Source organism: Pinus tabuliformis, chromosome 7, assembly GCF_031772625.1.
Source record: "Pinus tabuliformis cultivar Carrire ecotype Pingquan chromosome 7, CPIR1, whole genome shotgun sequence".
NCBI classification, from domain to species: domain Eukaryota; kingdom Viridiplantae; phylum Streptophyta; class Pinopsida; order Pinales; family Pinaceae; genus Pinus; species Pinus tabuliformis.
In genome coordinates this window covers 340,330,776-340,349,044 of record NC_142293.1, presented here as the reverse complement: position 1 = coordinate 340,349,044, position 18,269 = coordinate 340,330,776, and positions in this window count along the sequence as shown.

Below are 18,269 nucleotides of genomic sequence, written 5' to 3'. Positions count from 1 at the left end.
GCACCCAATGTTCAATGTGGACCACCTTTGGCTATATTTTCCACCATTACTAGACACATCCGACATTGTAGAACAACTCACACCCACAGAGTTAAATCCTGATTGCAAGGAACAAGTTGCAACTAATCGGATCATGGACACACAAATCAAGCACACTCACCAGTAGAATATCAAACTCTATCGAGTTTTCAAATCAGGCCAACTCCTTCACCAAGATAGGTGGCTCACCAAGGACCAAGTTCAGCAAAAGTTTCCTCATCTCATAGAGGAACTAAATGCAATGGGGACCATTGCTTCCTAAGGGGGGAGGAATGATCCAGGTGGATATTGTTGGCCGCTCACCAAGTCCACTTGGATGCCTGCCATTGTTTCTTTCAGCTTTTTAGTTTCCTTAATTGTATCATAGTTTACTATTTTTAGCAGTTTTTCGGGTCCTGAACTTCCGGAGCCGTTTTGAGGCACTAAACGACGTTTTTCTGGGAAAACTGAGTGCAACATGGGTCCATAGGGCCCATGGACGGTGTTGTTCTTCCCAAATTTGTAGTTCTCATATAGATCTTTCTAACGAGATATTGTCCACGTCAAACGGAGATTGTATGCCAAAGTTACGACCCCGAGAAGTTGATGTACTAATTTACCCAAATGGGGCCCACAGTTTGGCGTTTCATCTTCTAGGGTTAGGTTTTTGGATGCTTAGGGTTTTCCATTGTTTCTCAACAATAAATAGGCATTCAAGCCTCATTGTAACTAACTTCAGAGGCATGTATCCACCACATCTCTTCTCAGAGATAAGCTACCATTGCCCTAGCTGGTTTATTTCCATTTCTATTTGTAAGCATATTTTAGTATTTTACGTTAATGAAATGAAGTATTACTTCCACTACATCTTTTTGTATATGGTTATCTTTGTATTTTGTTGCGTTCCTGTTTAAATCTGGATCACTTCTCATCACCAGTTAAAAAAAAGTCATAAACATATAAGATAATATTCAACAATTTACCTTCTACCAAAATGTGATAGAGCTTTGCATGCACTTCACTTTTGGTGAATCCCAAACCAGTGAGATAGGTATCGATCCTAGTATACCAACCACATTATGCTTTCTTGAGACTGTACAACACTCGCTTGAGTCTGGACACATGCAACTCTCGATCAAAGTCTCAAAGCCTTCTGGTTTCTTGATATACACCTCCTCCTCAATAACTCCATTGAGGAATATTGTTTTCACATCCATCTGGTAGATCTTTCACCCCATCCATGTAGCTAGAGCAAGGATTGATCTGATGGATTAGTGCCTTCCTACAAGAGCAAAGGTCTCCTATAGTCAATCCCGTCAATCTTAGAGCACCCCTTGGCCACCAATATGGCCTCGTGCTTTCCTATGCTTCTACCTACTGCATGCTTCACCTTGAATATCCTTATCGAACCCACAACTAATTTATTTGATGGTCTTGCGACCACTTTCCAAATACTATTGTTTATAATGGATTCATACTCCACCATTGCATCAACCCATACAAGTTTCTCTACTGCATCCTTAAAAGAAGATGCCTCACTCTCTACTGCTTCCTTGAAAGAAAATGCCTTAGTCTCTACTAGCTCAGTCATTAGAGCGATGTAGCTAGTGTACTGATCTAGTGACCTTCTATGCTTGCATTGATTTGAAGGAGCACACGCATTCTCCCTTGCATCCTACACAAGTCTCTCAGCTTTCTCACTCCTCTTCCTTCCTTCTTTGGATGGTTCTGCTTGACTGGTTGTCTCTATTCTATGCTCCTCAAATTATGGCTACTCCACAACATTGTGAGGCTCCTTTGGAGATAAAAGCAACTCCTCTTATGGGATCTATAGTTCCCTCTCAAGAGAGCACTGCATGGCTTTCTCTTAATCAAATTTTACATCCTTTCACACAATTGTCATTCTAAGGGATGCCAAGTACACACAGTAGTTGTGGGGACTTTCTGTGTAGCCCACAAATACCCCCAATTTTTTTGTCAACTATAACTTCTTCCTTGATTCTTTGGAGACATGTTAGTAAACAAATGCTACAAAAATCCTGATGTGTGACACATTTGGCTTTCTCCTCGAGAAATCCTCATCTGGTGTAATCATGCCAAGAATCCGATGACGACTCCTATTCTCCAACTAGACCGTTGTGTTGCATGCTTCAGCCCACAAGTGCAAAGGTAGGATTTAGTCATGCAAAATCGTGCTTGTTCCTCCCATAGTGTTGTGATTCTTGCTTTCAGCCACCATGCAGACAACAGAGAGAGATGAAGGAGGCCATGAAAGCAGTATGAAGATAATATGAAGAAAACCCCTAACAAATATTCTGTGGAGAATAAATAAGAGGCAAGCCTATTTATTTGTTCCAAGGAATAAAAGGACTAGATAGTCCTCCATTCACGCAACCTCACAAATAAAAGTAGAAGCCATTACGCTACATAAGAACCAATACATGCGGAAATAGAATTATAACCCCTTCTACTCCACAATAACCAACATATGGGATCGGGGATGATATATACACTACTCAGCCTAAATTTGTGTTGGCATTATGTTCTCTGGTATGGCTATATGTTACAGATGTTGTACTTGATGGCAACTCCCATCACAAGGCTCTCAATTTATTGAAAAATAAGAAGGACGCAGGAAATCAGTTCAGAAGGTGCGTACCCGCAGGCACACCTTGCAGGGACCGCGTCCAGAGTCGCAGGCCAGCGATTCAGGAGGTGCGTCCACCCAGTGCACACATTTCAAGGCAGAGAAAAGCTCACGTGGGGGTTTCTTGTGTTTTACTCTTGGTATCTAGCCGACGGTATTGTGTTATTATGGTGTCGGCTCGTGGTATTGTTCCATGAATTGAGGAGGAGCTTGCCTATATAAAGCAAAGGAGATCATTTGGTTTGAGTATGTCTTTGGTTGAATATCTTATGAGGCTAGATCTGGTCTAGATCTAAAAAGGCGAATCTTCTGAAAGACTGAGATCTCTTTGGCTCATGATCAGATCTGTAGATCTGACTGTTTGGGTTACTCTTAAAGTCTTGAAATCATTCATACCCGAAGGTACGTAGGTTCAGTGAAAGGGAAGTGCGCCGGGACGCAGTGCAGTAAGAAGAGACCTGCGTGGGGACGCAGGGCAGAGTAAGATTCAGGTGCGTCCGAGACGCAGTACAGTAACAGGCGCACGGCGTGGGGACGCAGAGCATAATAAGGATCAGGTGCGTCTCTGAGCAAAAAGACGCAGCGCGATATTATTTCTGGGTGCGTCCCTGCAGCAACAGGACGCAGTGCAGTTGAAGGAACAGTGCGTGGGCACGCAGAGCAGCAGAAGGATCTCTGCGTGTGGACACAGGGGAGCAGAAGGTTAACTGCGTCTGGTCGCAGGGCACAGAAGGGAAAACTGCGTCTCTGTCTTAAGATGTTCTGTTGATTGAATTTCTCTGTTGATAAGGTGTTCTGGGTTAGTTCTGTTATTACTGATCTGATAACTGTAGTGGACTGTAACTGTTATGTACTTGATGATCATTTGATGCTTTATGAAAAGAAGTAGGGGGTTGTAGCTCCCTTCCAGGAGAGACTGGAAAACGAGAGAGAGTTGTAGCTCTCTGCAGGTTGCAGCCTGCGTACTGGTAAAGCACTGCACCAGTACAAAACCATTGTAAAAGGAGTTTCTAATTTGAAAGAAGATAGAGACATATTGCAGCAGGTGGTTTTCACCCACATTGGGTTTCCACCTTACATCTTGTGTTCTTTGGTGTGACTATCTGTTGTCTTTGTTCATGCTCATTATTTTATGGTACTGACATGCAAAAATAATTCAAAGATCAAATAAGGAAGATTTATTAAATTGCTAGATAATACTGATTCACCCCCCCTCTCAGTATTATTTCCAACAATTGGTATCAGAGCAGGTCCTTCAGAGAAGCTTGATCGCTTGAAGGTAGATCGTTCATCATGAGCAACTACGAGAGAGAAGCATCAATCAGGCCACCGGTTTTTGATGGGACAAACTTCAATTATTGGAAGGTAAGAGTTACTGCATATCTTCAATCTCTTGGTACAGAAGTTTGGGACATTGTTGAAATAGGCTACGCTTTTCCTTCAGCTACTCCTACAGATCCAGCTAAGAAAAAGAAGTATGAAACAAATGCAAAAGCAGTCAGTACTCTGTTAGGATGTATATCCCAAACGGAATTCATGAAGGTAATGCACCACAAATCCGCAAAAGAGATATGGGACAAAATTGTCAGAAGCTATGAAGGAGATGAACAGGTAAAGCGTGCTAAACTTCAAACTCTCAGGATTCAGTATGAGACTCTCAAGATGTATAATGATGAAAGTGTGGCTAACTATTTTCTTCGGGTAGATGAGATTGTTAATTGTATGAAAAATTTGGGTGAAGAAATAAGAGAGGCTATAGTGGTTGAAAAGGTTCTAAGATCATTGTCCCCCAAGTTTGAATCTAAAGTATCTGCTATAGAAGAAAAGGAAAATCTACGAATTCTCACTATGTCTCAGCTACATGGAATTCTAACTGCTTATGAAATGAGAAAGGGAGGTCCATCAGACAGAAGAGAAGCTGCTTTCAAGGCATCAGGTAAAGAAGATTATTATGAAGCAATCCACGTCCCAGAAGAAGAGGAAGAAGAATCAAATTTTGTCAGAAAACTTCAAAGAGGTTCTGGAAGATTCAGAGGTAAGTTACCTTTTAAATGCTTTTCTTGTGGAAGAGTAGGTCATTATGCTGCAAAATGTCCTTATAAGGATAAGGAAAGGAACCTGCTAGATGGAACAAGAAACAAAGTGCAAATAAGAAAAGCTACTACACCCATGAAGATAGTGATGGTCTATCGAACAGTGATGAAGATGAACGAGGTAATGAATATAAGTTGTTAATGGCATTTGAAGATGATGATTATATGGATGCTATAGATGTGGATAACCTTTATGATGAAATTACTAGACTCAAGAGATGTATAGAAGAAAAGAATGTGATCATTGATACTTTACAATTTCAAATTGATGAAAAGGAAAAACATCTTGAAAAACTAGAAGGAGAAATTGTTGGTCTTAGAAAAGAGATTGAGAAAACAAAAACTATTAATCTTAAGTTTGTCAAAGGATCTGAAACTTTGGATAAGATTATCAATGTGCAGCGGTCTCCTCTAAACAAGACAGGTCTGGGCTACAATGGAGAAACCTCTCAAGCATCCACCTCTAAGAGTTATCTTGATGCAGCAAGAAGAAATGAGCAAAAGAACAATGAAGATCATCAAGTAAAGCAGGGACGAATTACAAACAGAAACTATCAGGGGCAATCCATCTTAAGGGTGAACCAGCCACAGGTAAAATCTTCTCAATTTGGTTCAAGAATAGATGAAAATAGAAATTACAATCAGTTGGCTGGTAGATTCGATAACCGCAGAAGTTTCTTCAATGGACAATGCTTTTCTTGTCATAACTTTGGTCACAAAGCAACTCAATGTGTTGCATATAAAACAATCATGACTAGGGAAGCTCAAAAACAAAGAAGTATGACAGGGATTACAAAAATGACCTATAACAACTTTTCGGTTCTTGAAAATGAAGTTGAATGTTCTATTTGCAATAATTTTGGGCATGAAGACTCTGAATGCAGGAGCAGGTTTCAGCAGAAAAAGAAACAAGCCTCAAGCACCAAAACATGGAGAATAAAGGAACCTCAAACAGAAAGATGCGGGATAGCTTTTTATGCAGAGGGACAGGAAAATATATGGTACATTGACAGTGGATGTTCGAAGCATATGACAGGTGATAAAGAAAAACTTGAATCTTATTCTGCTCTAGAAAAGGGAAAGAAAGTCTCTTTTGGAAATGATACTCCTGCAACTATAAAAGGAAAAGGCATTGCTCAGTTAAAAGAAAAGGTCAAGGCTGGAAATGTTTTGTATGTAGATGGATTGAAGCATAATCTTCTAAGTGTCAGCCAGATGTGTGATCAAAGAACCGAGGTTATATTCAGATCGAATGGATGTCTTGTTCGTGATCTTGATACAGGTAAAACAGTGCTCAAAGGCAAAAGAACTCCAAATAATCTGTACATATTTGAAGAAGGACAACAAAAATGCTATCTGAGCAAGGATGAAGAGCACTGGTTATGGCATCGAAGGTTGGGACATCTAAGCTTCTCACAAATAAGGAAAGCGTGCAAATATCAGGTAGTTCGCGATCTTCCAGATATCAAAATTCTTGACAACACCATATGCAAATCATGTCAGTTTGGAAAACAAACCAGAACTAACTTTCCAGAGAAAGAAGGATCAGCTAGCATGCCTCTTGAGCTAGTACATACAGATACATGCGGTCCCTTCAGGAAAAGAACACCTCGAGGAGAAGAATACTTGATATTATTCATTGACGATTTCTCCAGGTTTGTCTGGTTAGGACTTATGAAGCACAAAGATGAAGCATTCGAAAAATTCAAATCCTTCAAAGCCTTGGTGGAAAATGAATCAGGTCACAAAATTAAGTGCCTCAGATCCGACAGAGGTGGGGAATTTGCGTCAAATGAATTTTTTGATTTCTGTGAAGAACATGGGATAAGAAGAGAATTCTCTACATCAAGAACTCCCCAGCAAAATGGAGTTGTGGAAAGAATGAACAGAACAATCCAACAAATGGCTCGTGCTATGCTTGATGAATCAGGAACTCCCGCTACTTTCTGGGGTGAAGCTGCACATGCTGCGGTTGTTATTCTCAACAAAACGAATGTCCGGGTGAACAGCACTCAAACTCCTCATGAGCTTTGGAATGGTAGGACTCCTTCGGTAAAGCACTTCAAAATCTTTGGGAGCAAATGCTATATCAAGAATACTGATGAGCAGCTTGGAAAACTTGAACCTACAGCAGATGAAGGCATTCTTCTTGGTTATTCTCCATATAGCAAAGCATACAAATGCTACAATAAAATACTTGGCAGAATTGTTGACAGCATTGATGTAGTGGTTGATGAGAAGGGATACATTCCTAGGCAAGTACATCGTGAAGACATGGAAGAAGATGAAGGCTACCCTCAAAGACAGAATGATGAAGAAGAAGAATCTCAAGAAGAACCTCAAGAAGAACCAGAGGAGCAAACAAGAATAGAAGAAAAGACTCCATCCAGATATGTTCAGAAGAACCATCCAGAATCTCAGATTATGGGACAGAAAGAAGCAGGTGTACAAACTCGAAGAACAATTGCAGAAGCTTCAAGCTATTTAGCATTACTCTCCTCAACTGAACCACAAAATGTGAAAGAGGCATGCAAAGATGAATGTTGGGTGAAAGAAATGGATGAAGAACTTGAGCAGATCGAAAAGAACAACACTTGGGAGCTGGTTCCTAGACCAAAAGATAAGAATGTTATCGGGACAAAATGGGTCTTCAAAAACAAATTGAATGAAAATGGAGAAGTAATTAGAAATAAAGCCAGACTTGTTTGTAAAGGGTATGCACAGCAAGAAGGAATAGACTTTGAAGAAACCTTTGCTCCTGTTGCAAGACTTGAGGCCATCCGAATGTTTCTTGCTCTCTCAAGTTTTCAAAACTTCAAAGCATTTCAAATGGACGTGAAATCAACCTTTCTGAATGGAGACTTGGAAGAAGAAGTATACATTGAACAGCCAGATGGGTTCATTCTTGGAAATGATCCAAACCTTGTATGCAGATTGAAAAAGGCCCTCTATGGTCTTAAACAAGCTCCAAGGTCTTGGTACTACCGCTTGGACAAATATCTTCATCAACAAGGTTTTTCAAAAGGTTCAGCAGATAGCAATCTTTATATAAAACTTGAAAATGACAAATTGCTAATACTTGTTGTGTATGTAGATGACATTATTTTTGGCAGCAATGAAGAAGCTATGAGTCAAAGCTTTGCCTCGGTCATGCAGAAAGAATTTGAAATGTCCTTGCTAGGAGAACTGACATGTTTCCTTGGTTTGCAAATCCAACAAAAGGAAGGAGGAATCTTTTTATCTCAAACCAAGTATCTCAAACAGATTTTGAAGAAATATGGCATGGAAGATGCAAAACCAGTATGTACACCCATGGTCACAGGATGTAGTCTCAGTACAAATGATGAATCTGCAGCAGTACATCAACCAACCTACAGATCTATGATTGGAAGTTTACTTTATTTGACAGGTACCCGACCGGACATCATGCATGCAGTTGGAATAGTTGGAAGATTTCAGGCAAATCCGAAGGAGACTCATCTTCAGGCAGTGAAGAGAATTTTCAAATATCTTCAAGGGACTCAAAATTATGGCTTATGGTATCCTAGAGATACAGATCTTACTCTTCATGCTTATACAGATGCAGATTGGGCCGGAAGTGTGGATGACAGGAAAAGCACAAGTGGTGGTTCGTTCTTTATGGGTTCTAGACTGGTATCTTGGTTCAGCAAGAAACAGAGTTCAATTGCCTTGTCTACAGCTGAAGCGGAATATGTTGCTGCTGCATCTTGTTGCACCCAACTCCTTTGGATGATGCTGACTTTGCAGGATTTTCAAATCACTTGTACACCACCTATACCCATCTTATGTGATAACACAAGTGCAATCAGCATCTCAAAGAATCCAGTTATGCATTCAAAAACCAAGCACATACCAATCAAGTATCATTTTCTCCGGGAACAAGTGCTTGAACAGAAGGTCAAGTTGGAGTATGTTCCTTCTAAGGAACAAGTTGCTGATATTCTCACCAAACCATTGCCGAGGGACACTTTTGAATACCTCAGGCAAAAGCTGGGGGTTGTTGATGCATCATCTTATTGTTGAATCTTTTCTGATTGATGGTACAGGTTCAGGGGGAGCATATAATGCATTGTTGGCATTATGGAGGATGGTCAGAAGGAGATCTTGGAAATAGCTGCAATATGTCTCTATCTCTTTCATGCTGGATTATGGTTCTTTGTTACAGATCTGGTTCTTTTTCAGGGGGAGCATGATCTTAGGGGGAGCATCCCCCTTTTGCCCTTGATGTCAAAGGGGGAGAATGAAGCTGAAGATTGTAAGGTTGCCATCAAGTCCAAAGGGGGAGATTGTTGGCATTATGTTCTCTGGTATGGCTATATGTTACAGATGTTGTACTTGATGGCAACTCCCATCACAAGGCTCTCAATTTATTGAAAAATAAGAAGGACGCAGGAAATCAGTTCAGAAGGTGCGTACCCGCAGGTACACCTTGCAGGGACCGCGTCCAGAGTCGCAGGCCAGCCATTCAGGAGGTGCGTCCACCCAGTGCACACATTTCAAGGCAGAGAAAAGCTCACGTGGGGGTTTCTTGTGTTTTACTCTTGGTATCTAGCCGACGGTATTGTGTTATTATGGTTTCGGCTCGTGGTATTGTTCCATGAATTGAGGAGGAGCTTGCCTATATAAAGCAAAGGAGATCATTTGGTTTGAGTATGTCTTTGGTTGAATATCTTATGAGGCTAGATCTGGTCTAGATCTAAAAAGGCGAATCTTCTGAAAGACTGAGATCTCTTTGGCGCATGATCAGATCTGTAGATCTGACTGTTTGGGTTACTCTTAAAGTCTTGAAATCATTCATACCTGAAGGTACGCAGGTTCAGTGAAAGGCAAGTGCGCCGGGACGCAGTGCAGTAAGAAGAGACCTGCGTGGGGACGCAGGGCAGAGTAAGATTCAGGTGCGTCCGGGACGCAGTACAGTAACAGGCGCACTGCGTGGGGACGCGGAGCATAATAAGGATCAGGTGCGTCTCTGAGCAAAAAGACGCAGCGCGATATTATTTCTGGGTGCGTCCCTGCAGCAACAGGACGCAGTGCAGTTGAAGGAACAGTGCGTGGGCACGCAGAGCAGCAGAAGGATCTCTGCGTGTGGACACAGGGGAGCAGAAGGTTAACTGCGTCTGGTCGCAGGGCACAGAAGGGAAAACTGCGTCTCTGTCTTAAGATGTTCTGTTGATTGAATTTCTCTGTTGATAAGGTGTTCTGGGTTAGTTCTGTTATTACTGATCTGATAACTGTAGTGGACTGTAACTGTTATGTACTTGATGATCATTTGATGCTTTATGAAAAGAAGTAGGGGGTTGTAGCTCCCTTCCAGGAGAGACTGGAAAACGAGAGAGAGTTGTAGCTCTCTGCAGGTTGCAGCCTGCGTACTGGTAAAGCACTGCACCAGTACAAAACCATTGTAAAAGGAGTTTCTAATTTGAAAGAAGATAGAGACATATTGCAGCAGGTGGTTTTCACCCACATTGGGTTTCCACCTTACATCTTGTGTTCTTTGGTGTGACTATCTGTTGTCTTTGTTCATGCTCATTATTTTATGGTACTGACATGCAAAAATAATTCAAAGATCAAATAATGAAGATTTATTAAATTGCTAGATAATACTGATTCACCCCCCCTCTCAGTATTATTTCCAACAATTTGATGAGGAAATGATGATATAGTACCTTGCTAAGGCACAATAAATAGCAATGGAAGATCTTGGAGAAGGTATTGTTGTGATTTTGGCAGTGTACCAAGATGAAGAGTATGTTTAAGAAGTGGCCATTATTATCCAAGTAGAAGAAGAGGGTGCAACTACTGAAGTAGAAGTGATCACTACTACTTCAGAAATAGAAGGGGAATCCAAGGTCAAGAGATAGGTAAAAGTAAGTACGCATCTTCTTATTCCCTTGTATGCATCACTTTTGATGAAAAAATGATTACTTGGAAGGGAGAACAAGAAGTTTCAAACCATTTTCAAAATGTTAAAATATGAATTGATGGAGGGTAAACCTTTGAGAGGATATATTTTCTAACCTACGTAGAAAAATCACTTTCTATAGAAGAACCTTTCCTAGAAATAACTAGGAAATCCCTAATTTACAAAATGTAAATCAAAGAGGTGGTTGACCAAAAGAAAGAAAATAAGCCTACCCTGACTCAAAATTGTATGCAAACTAAGGAGAAAATAGTAAAGGAGAAGGCCACTCAAATTGACATTCCTAATAGATGGGGTGAGATTAAAAGAAGATAGATGGAACGAATTGATAAAATATTATGAAGAATGTGTGATTCCTATTCCAAGTAACACCAATATATTGTAATAACATTAAGGAAGAAGTGGGATGAATATTTTCAAACCCACAAGTTTTAATGGTAAGGCCAAAAGATATAAGAAACTAAATTATTTGACCTTGAGAAACAAAATTATAAGTTGGAAATTGAGAAAATGCAACTTTTAGCTTATTAGTTGAGTCAACTCTTAGTTTCATATCTCCCTCACCGCACTACAATATGTTTCTATAAGAAAAAAATTCAATGTTTTAGAGAAAATATATAATGGCTGAGAAACCCTTTGAGGTTACATCACATACCACCTTTTTGGAAGCATACTATGCCTACATCAATGAAGAAGAGATCCTCCTTTTTTAGCTATATAAAATAATGCTTTATATTTCCATGACTAAGTATGGAATCCTAAGAACTTCATAGGGGATACCTAACTCAAAGTGTTTGTATCTTGTTTGAGAAATCATGTTGATTAGGCATCTGGTCACAAAATTGTAAAGAAAAACCTTAGAAGCAACTTATGGTTCAAAATAGAATTTCACATGCCTCTATAAGTTATTAAAAAACATATAAAATTGGCCTCCTCTCCACCACATATAGAAATCATGATCAAGAACAAGGAACAAGCCATTACACATTGCAAGGTGCAAATTGAAGTACGAGAAAAGGTAGACATAGAAGGATTCATGGATAGATGGAAACAAGATAGCGAGGATGTCCAATAGAGAGACTCATTTAATATTTGGAAATATGAATATATTAGGTGTATCAAAATTTATTGAATTAAATATATAGGTTTAAATTTCCACTATTCAATGATTTTTCTACCTACTAGGGATTATAGGAAAGACTACAAGTTGTATAGGAGGGAGGAATTGGCATGGTGGAAGTATATTCATATAAGAGGAGGATACTTCCATGCAAGTGAAGTAGGGAAAAATCATTATACCCTCTTCAACCTCGAGATTAACCTCTCCTACTCAGACTCAAAAAAATATTTAGTTACACACAGACATGTAATGAGTTTGACTAGAGGGAAATAGTAAATGCTCAAATTGACATCTTTCTAGCACCCATCCAATACCTTTTTGTAGACGCCTTTTCTATTTTCATCTTATTCTATTCATCGATATTGGTTCATTTATGATCGAGGTACAAGTATCCCATCAATATATTAATTTAATACTTACTCATGCATTTTTAAGAGATTATTTCCATTTTGTGCTAATAGTGGTATATAAGAATGAAGTCGCATAGGTATCTTTCAAGCATGGGTCTTTCAACTCTCTCAATAGTTTTTGGAACTATCGAAGGGACATAGTTGTTGCAACTCTCTTAGTAGTTATTGCAACTCTCTTAGTAGGTGTTGCAACTCTCCTAGTAGTTGCTACAACTCTCCATGGGACACATGTGCTACAACTCCCAAGTTCAAGTTGTTGCAACTCTCTTAATAGTTGCTACAACTGTCCATGGGACACACGTGTTACAAATCCCAAGTACAAGTTGTTGCAACTCTTTAGTTAAATATAGTTGTTGTAACTCTATGTTATCGTCACTCATGTTACAACTTTAGGTTATTAACACCATTACAAAAAATACCCATTGTTATAGGTCTCAATTATTTTTTGGTGCAACACTCAACTCCCCATCACTACAATTGTCACCTCTTTCATGATGGAACTCTTTCTATGACTCTCATCATTGTTGTGACTCACACAACATGGTAATTGTTGCAACTCACTCAAGACAATTGCTACATCTATGATGAAGGATGGTGCGACTCCATTATAGTTATAACAACACATCACTCAACTAAATAACTATCATCTATGGATAAGTCAAGAAGGCAATAGTCAATCTCCTCAAGCACTAAAATGAAAAAGTTGAATAGATAGTTAGGAATGAATGAATCAACCACCATTGTCATGTAGTTAATTAGGTCAGCATGTGCTCGATTTTTATAATCTTTTGGAAAGACGATGTAGCAGGATGGAAGAACCTGATTCTCGTGGCTTTCTGTCAACTTCTTTGGTTAAGTTAGATAGGACACATTATGTAAAAAATTTATGCTCTCTTCGATATAGGGTAGTTAAAATTTGAGTGAGTTGATTAATAAAAAAAAAAGTTCCTTATTGTAATTCAAAGGTTCTATAGTTTAAAGTTCATTTTCATCTTGTTTCAATCAATGATGTGCTAAGTATCTGGCACCATAATACCTTTGTAAACTTGTGCCTCATCTGAGGTATGGTTCCCTCCTTAGCGAGGTATTGTATGTATCTTATAGAGTAGTTATCCTATCTTTTATATATTTATTTTGATTCCAACAATTCCTTTAATCAAAAATAAGTTTTGACTATGATATTTCATTTTATTCAAATCTAAAGTAAGATTAATGTATGTATCATTGCTACAACTCTAAATTTTGATTGTTGTAACTCTAATTTTTTTGTTGCTACAATTTTGATAATTTAGATTGTTGTGATTTGACAACATTGGTTTACTATTGCAACTTTGATAATTTGTATTGTTGCAAGTTTGTAGCATAGATGTACTACTATAGTTTTGTCATTAAAAACAACATTCATTTCGGATTAGTCGTTAGGCTTACACAATAGCTTTCAACTTAAGAGATTATTGAAGATCATTTTTCTACAATTACCATTGCTACAACTCCATTATTTCATGAAAATACTCCATTTCTTTTCCAAAATTTCAATTACTCTATTCTTGATTACATTCTACTTACAACATTTGACTTATAGTCTTATTTCCTTTATGAGAAATTGTGTTTTTATTGTTGGAGAGTTATTGAAATATATTACACATGCAACTACATTTCTGTTATAGTAACCAATATCATCTTAAAAATTATAAGAAGTCACCATAGATTCACGTGTGATTTTCTTTCTTGCAAGTGTTGTTTACTTTCCTACAAGTTCCCTCTTTATATTCTTGCAAGTTTGGAATGGAAAGCAAGTAGATTTATCTTGATAACTTGTGAAAGAATCCCAGTATATTGTCCTGTGACAGTTATTTATATTGCTACAAATTCCTATTGCACTAGCACAAATGGCGTAGGATAGTCCACAAGTTCCATATGAGCTTCAAATTGATAATTAAATATATGTATATATTCTTTTAGTTGTCTTTCTACCCAATTAGAAAACTATTTCAAATGATCATCATAGGTATAGGTTGAAACATGTAGCTCTAATACCATATTAGGGGAATGAACCTAAATAGATAATATATAATAGAATCTAAAAGAAATAAAAAAAAAGAGTAATAATCTTCCAAGATGATGGATGTTGTCCAAAGACACTGTTACAACACTTAAGCACAACACATTGTGATTAGAACATCATGGTGTAAGATAGTGAAAAATAGTCCACCACCACATGATCGATGTGATTTGATATATGATTCATTTTTTTCAACACATAGATCCTTTATTTATAGTGTCTGAATCTAAGAAATTACTTTGAATTGTAGCATATTCAATACATAAACTAGCATTGGTAGTTCCAATCGTTTCTATGAAATTCACTGTATTTCATTCACTAATTGATTATTCTATTTTATTCATGCTTCATTGGCTAGAGGACTATTGAGGTAAAATGAACCATTTGGATGATCTCAACCAATCAATGGATCATATTGCCGCTTGCTCTATTAGTAAATTAATGGACTAGCTCAACTAGTTATCTTGTTAGTAGATCATATGTTTGTCAATCCTTTGACTCTCTCCAAAAGGTCCAAATATGTGACGAATTGATAGGAATTTAGATTCTAAAGGGAAACACTTCTCTAATTTTCTATTATAATTACAAGTACTAATATCCATAACCAATTTACAAATTTTAGCGCTAGTTTGGCTGAAATATAAACACACTATCAAGCGATATTTAATCTATAATCCATGTGGCCACTAGAAAAAATTAAAACAATTGATTTCCAGTCAAGAATAACTCATATTCCATGACTTTGACTCAGATAATTTTCTTTTATAACTTGGGTATTCAAGCTATGTTCTTTGTATTCTATATAGTGGGTTTCAGAATTTGATTTGAGATCCATTGCCTTTATTTTTTCTTTGGCACAAAGAATGGATATCATAACAATTTTACTATACTTAATTAACATAAAATTTGTCATTTAAATTAAGCTAAGAATAATATATCTACATTATAGATAAAATAATGAACACACTTGCTTTGTAGAAAATAATTGATGTACGATAAGGCCATGAATCATTTCTTACTAGAAACCGAACACAAGCAATGTTTGCTACACCTCACTTTTTTTGGAGCCCAAGGAAGAGCTCTAATACAAATTATAGTGTACTTAATCAATTTAAAACATATGATATACATTAACTTAAGAATAGCATATCCTCACAATATATTAAATAATGAAAACACAACACTTGTATAGAAAACCCTTGAAGTAGGGTAACACTATGAATTATTCCTTAATGAAGAAAAACAATCCACAAGAAATTCTTGGTATAATTACAATATTTTTCACAATACTCTATTACATTGCTTATATAAATTTTTTTATATAGTAACATCTACCTTCTAGGAACATTTTAGACAAGAAAAACATTCTAGTAGAAAAAACTTTCCAATATACCTTCTTACAATTATTGTTTTTACACCAGTACATAAAACTTATTTATTAGAAATTACCTTTATACATAAAAATACATAGCCACCTATATTTTATTATTCCTTTAAGGTAGTTACCTAAGTACTCCATATTATGTCCCTAGATAAACTATTTATTATATTAGATCATAAATTTAGTATTATTATTATAGCATTGAAAATTATGTAAAATAAGTGAAACCTAAATGAATAAAACAACAGAATGAACATCAGAAAAATAAACAAAATATTTAACATTGAAAACCTATACTAGAGAAAACACATTAAAAAACCGAGAAAATAGAAAACATAGTAAAAAACGCGACTACGTCTCTCACATTAGTAATAAAAAAAAGCGCACATTAAAAATCGAGAAAAGAGAAAACATAGTAAAAAACGCGAGTACCTCCCCAAACAGGACCTCCGCAAGCGGTTGATGTACTAATCCATGATTCCTTTACAAGGTTCATTCACGAATCTTCGTTTACCTTTAAAGTCTTAGTGTCACAAGGAGGGGACGTCCATTTGCATGCGTTGGGTGTGTTCATCCATGATTTGTTTATGCACCGGCTAACCAGCCTGTTATAAGGCATTAAATGTTTGGGGAAATGTGAGCTGGATAGCTTGCTCACACCTAAATTCCCTTTTTTATTTAGTGCCCAGTTTCCAAATTTGCTATTAGCAAGCTATTCAGCCTGCATCTCCCCAAGCATTTAATGCCCTATGACAGGTTGGTTAGCCGCTGCAGTCAGCATTTGTTTACAGGGTTCATCCACGAATCTTCGTTTTAGGCCCTAGTAGTTACAAAAGTCAACTGAACACCATAGATAATTCATACCGCCCGCAGTCTTGCCTGCTGGTTTCGATGAAACTGACTGAAAATCGCATATTTAGAACGCTGAACAACCAACATGCACGATCGTTTATGATATTTATGCTAAGCCATGCAACCTTATTGCATCGTTTATGATTATTTATTTCTTGTCTTCCAAACTTCTGAATTGATTAATCACAAGTTGGGACTTCTTCCATTCCTGCCAGATCGATGGACCTTCACTCTATCCAACCGAGTAAGTAAGTCAAAATTCGTAAGGAGTTTGGTGTTAGGTAAGTTGACTTTAGCAATTTTGAGTTTTCATTAATTCTGCGAGATCCCTCCGGACTCCGAGTGATCAACAAGCGCGCTGAATATGGATTGCAAGTTTATTTGTTCTGTATTGACGGTGTTATTTGGGATGCTCTTCACAACAGTGACTGCAAGAAGCTTCCTTGTTCTAAACTCAGGTAATTCTTTCCTCATCAAAATTAATGCCAAAGGCAACATTTTTTATCAAATCGCAATCATTTTTCAAATTGGTACATGATAGTTCCTGGGTTATTAATATTACTACATGGATTTGGTTGCAGGCACTGTGAGATTCCAAACAGCTGGTGGTCGAGGTAATGAGAAAATGAAAATGTTTGAGAAGATGCGAGACTTCAGATTGGAGAAAGATCATGAGCTCCATCGACCATGGAAACTGGCATTGAGACAACGAAGGTCTGTCTCTACTCCGCCTGCTCCTCAGGGGAACGTTCAAAGGCCGTACCACAATCGTGCCTTTGTTCGCATACCTCCGAGCTCACTTTAGGTGGTCATTATAAGTGTGTACAGGCGTAATGTAACCAGGCCATGTTTTTGGCATAAATCCAGTAAATATGATTTTCTTGGTAAGATAGCAATATTTTAACCCTGAAGAAAATTGATTCAGTGTCCAGTTAAAGCTATGATATTTTTCTATGATTTTGGACAACAAAATGTAAATCTAAAACAGGTTTTTTTGTTTTTTTTTTGGGTTAAATTGTGTTTTCCAATTTAGTTTATCTAACTTCAGTAAGTATATTAAATATTTATTTATCAGATGATAAATGGAATGTACTATCTAGTTTTTATCTCTAGAATGATGTGTAGAGTGTACATCAAACTTAAAGGGGTCAGGAGCAATATCATATCACATGCATTCATGCATTTATATTAGAGGATATATTTTGAAGAGAAAATGACATAATAATAGGGGTAAAGGAATTTTATGTTGGTACTTATAAAAAATAGAGCTCAAATTTAATGAAAACATATAAAAAGTATAAAAAATGTTGATGAAAAAATGGATACCTACAATATCTAATGAAAGTAAGAATTTTTTAAATTTGAAAAGTGTATTGGTAATCAAATTAAAAATATTGTTTAGTATGTGATGAACCCACTTGCTACATCACAAGTTCATTGAATGAAACCCCTGTGACCAACTAAATTTAAAAACAACCATTTTAGAAAATCCTAAGATTATAAAATTTTCTCCTTTGTAAAATGGACAAGAAAATGGACAAGAAAATGTAAGCCTAAGAAATGGACAAGAAAATGAAAGCCTAAGAAATTGGTTTATGTGAACTACTGATTCATGATTTTATAACTACTAAATCATAAATTTAAGTCAAAAACTGACTAAAATTCCTGAACAGAAAATAGCGAAAAGTGCCTCTACTACTGCGTGTGGATCTGGATGGAGGGTTTTGGTGTCTGTCTTTTTTATA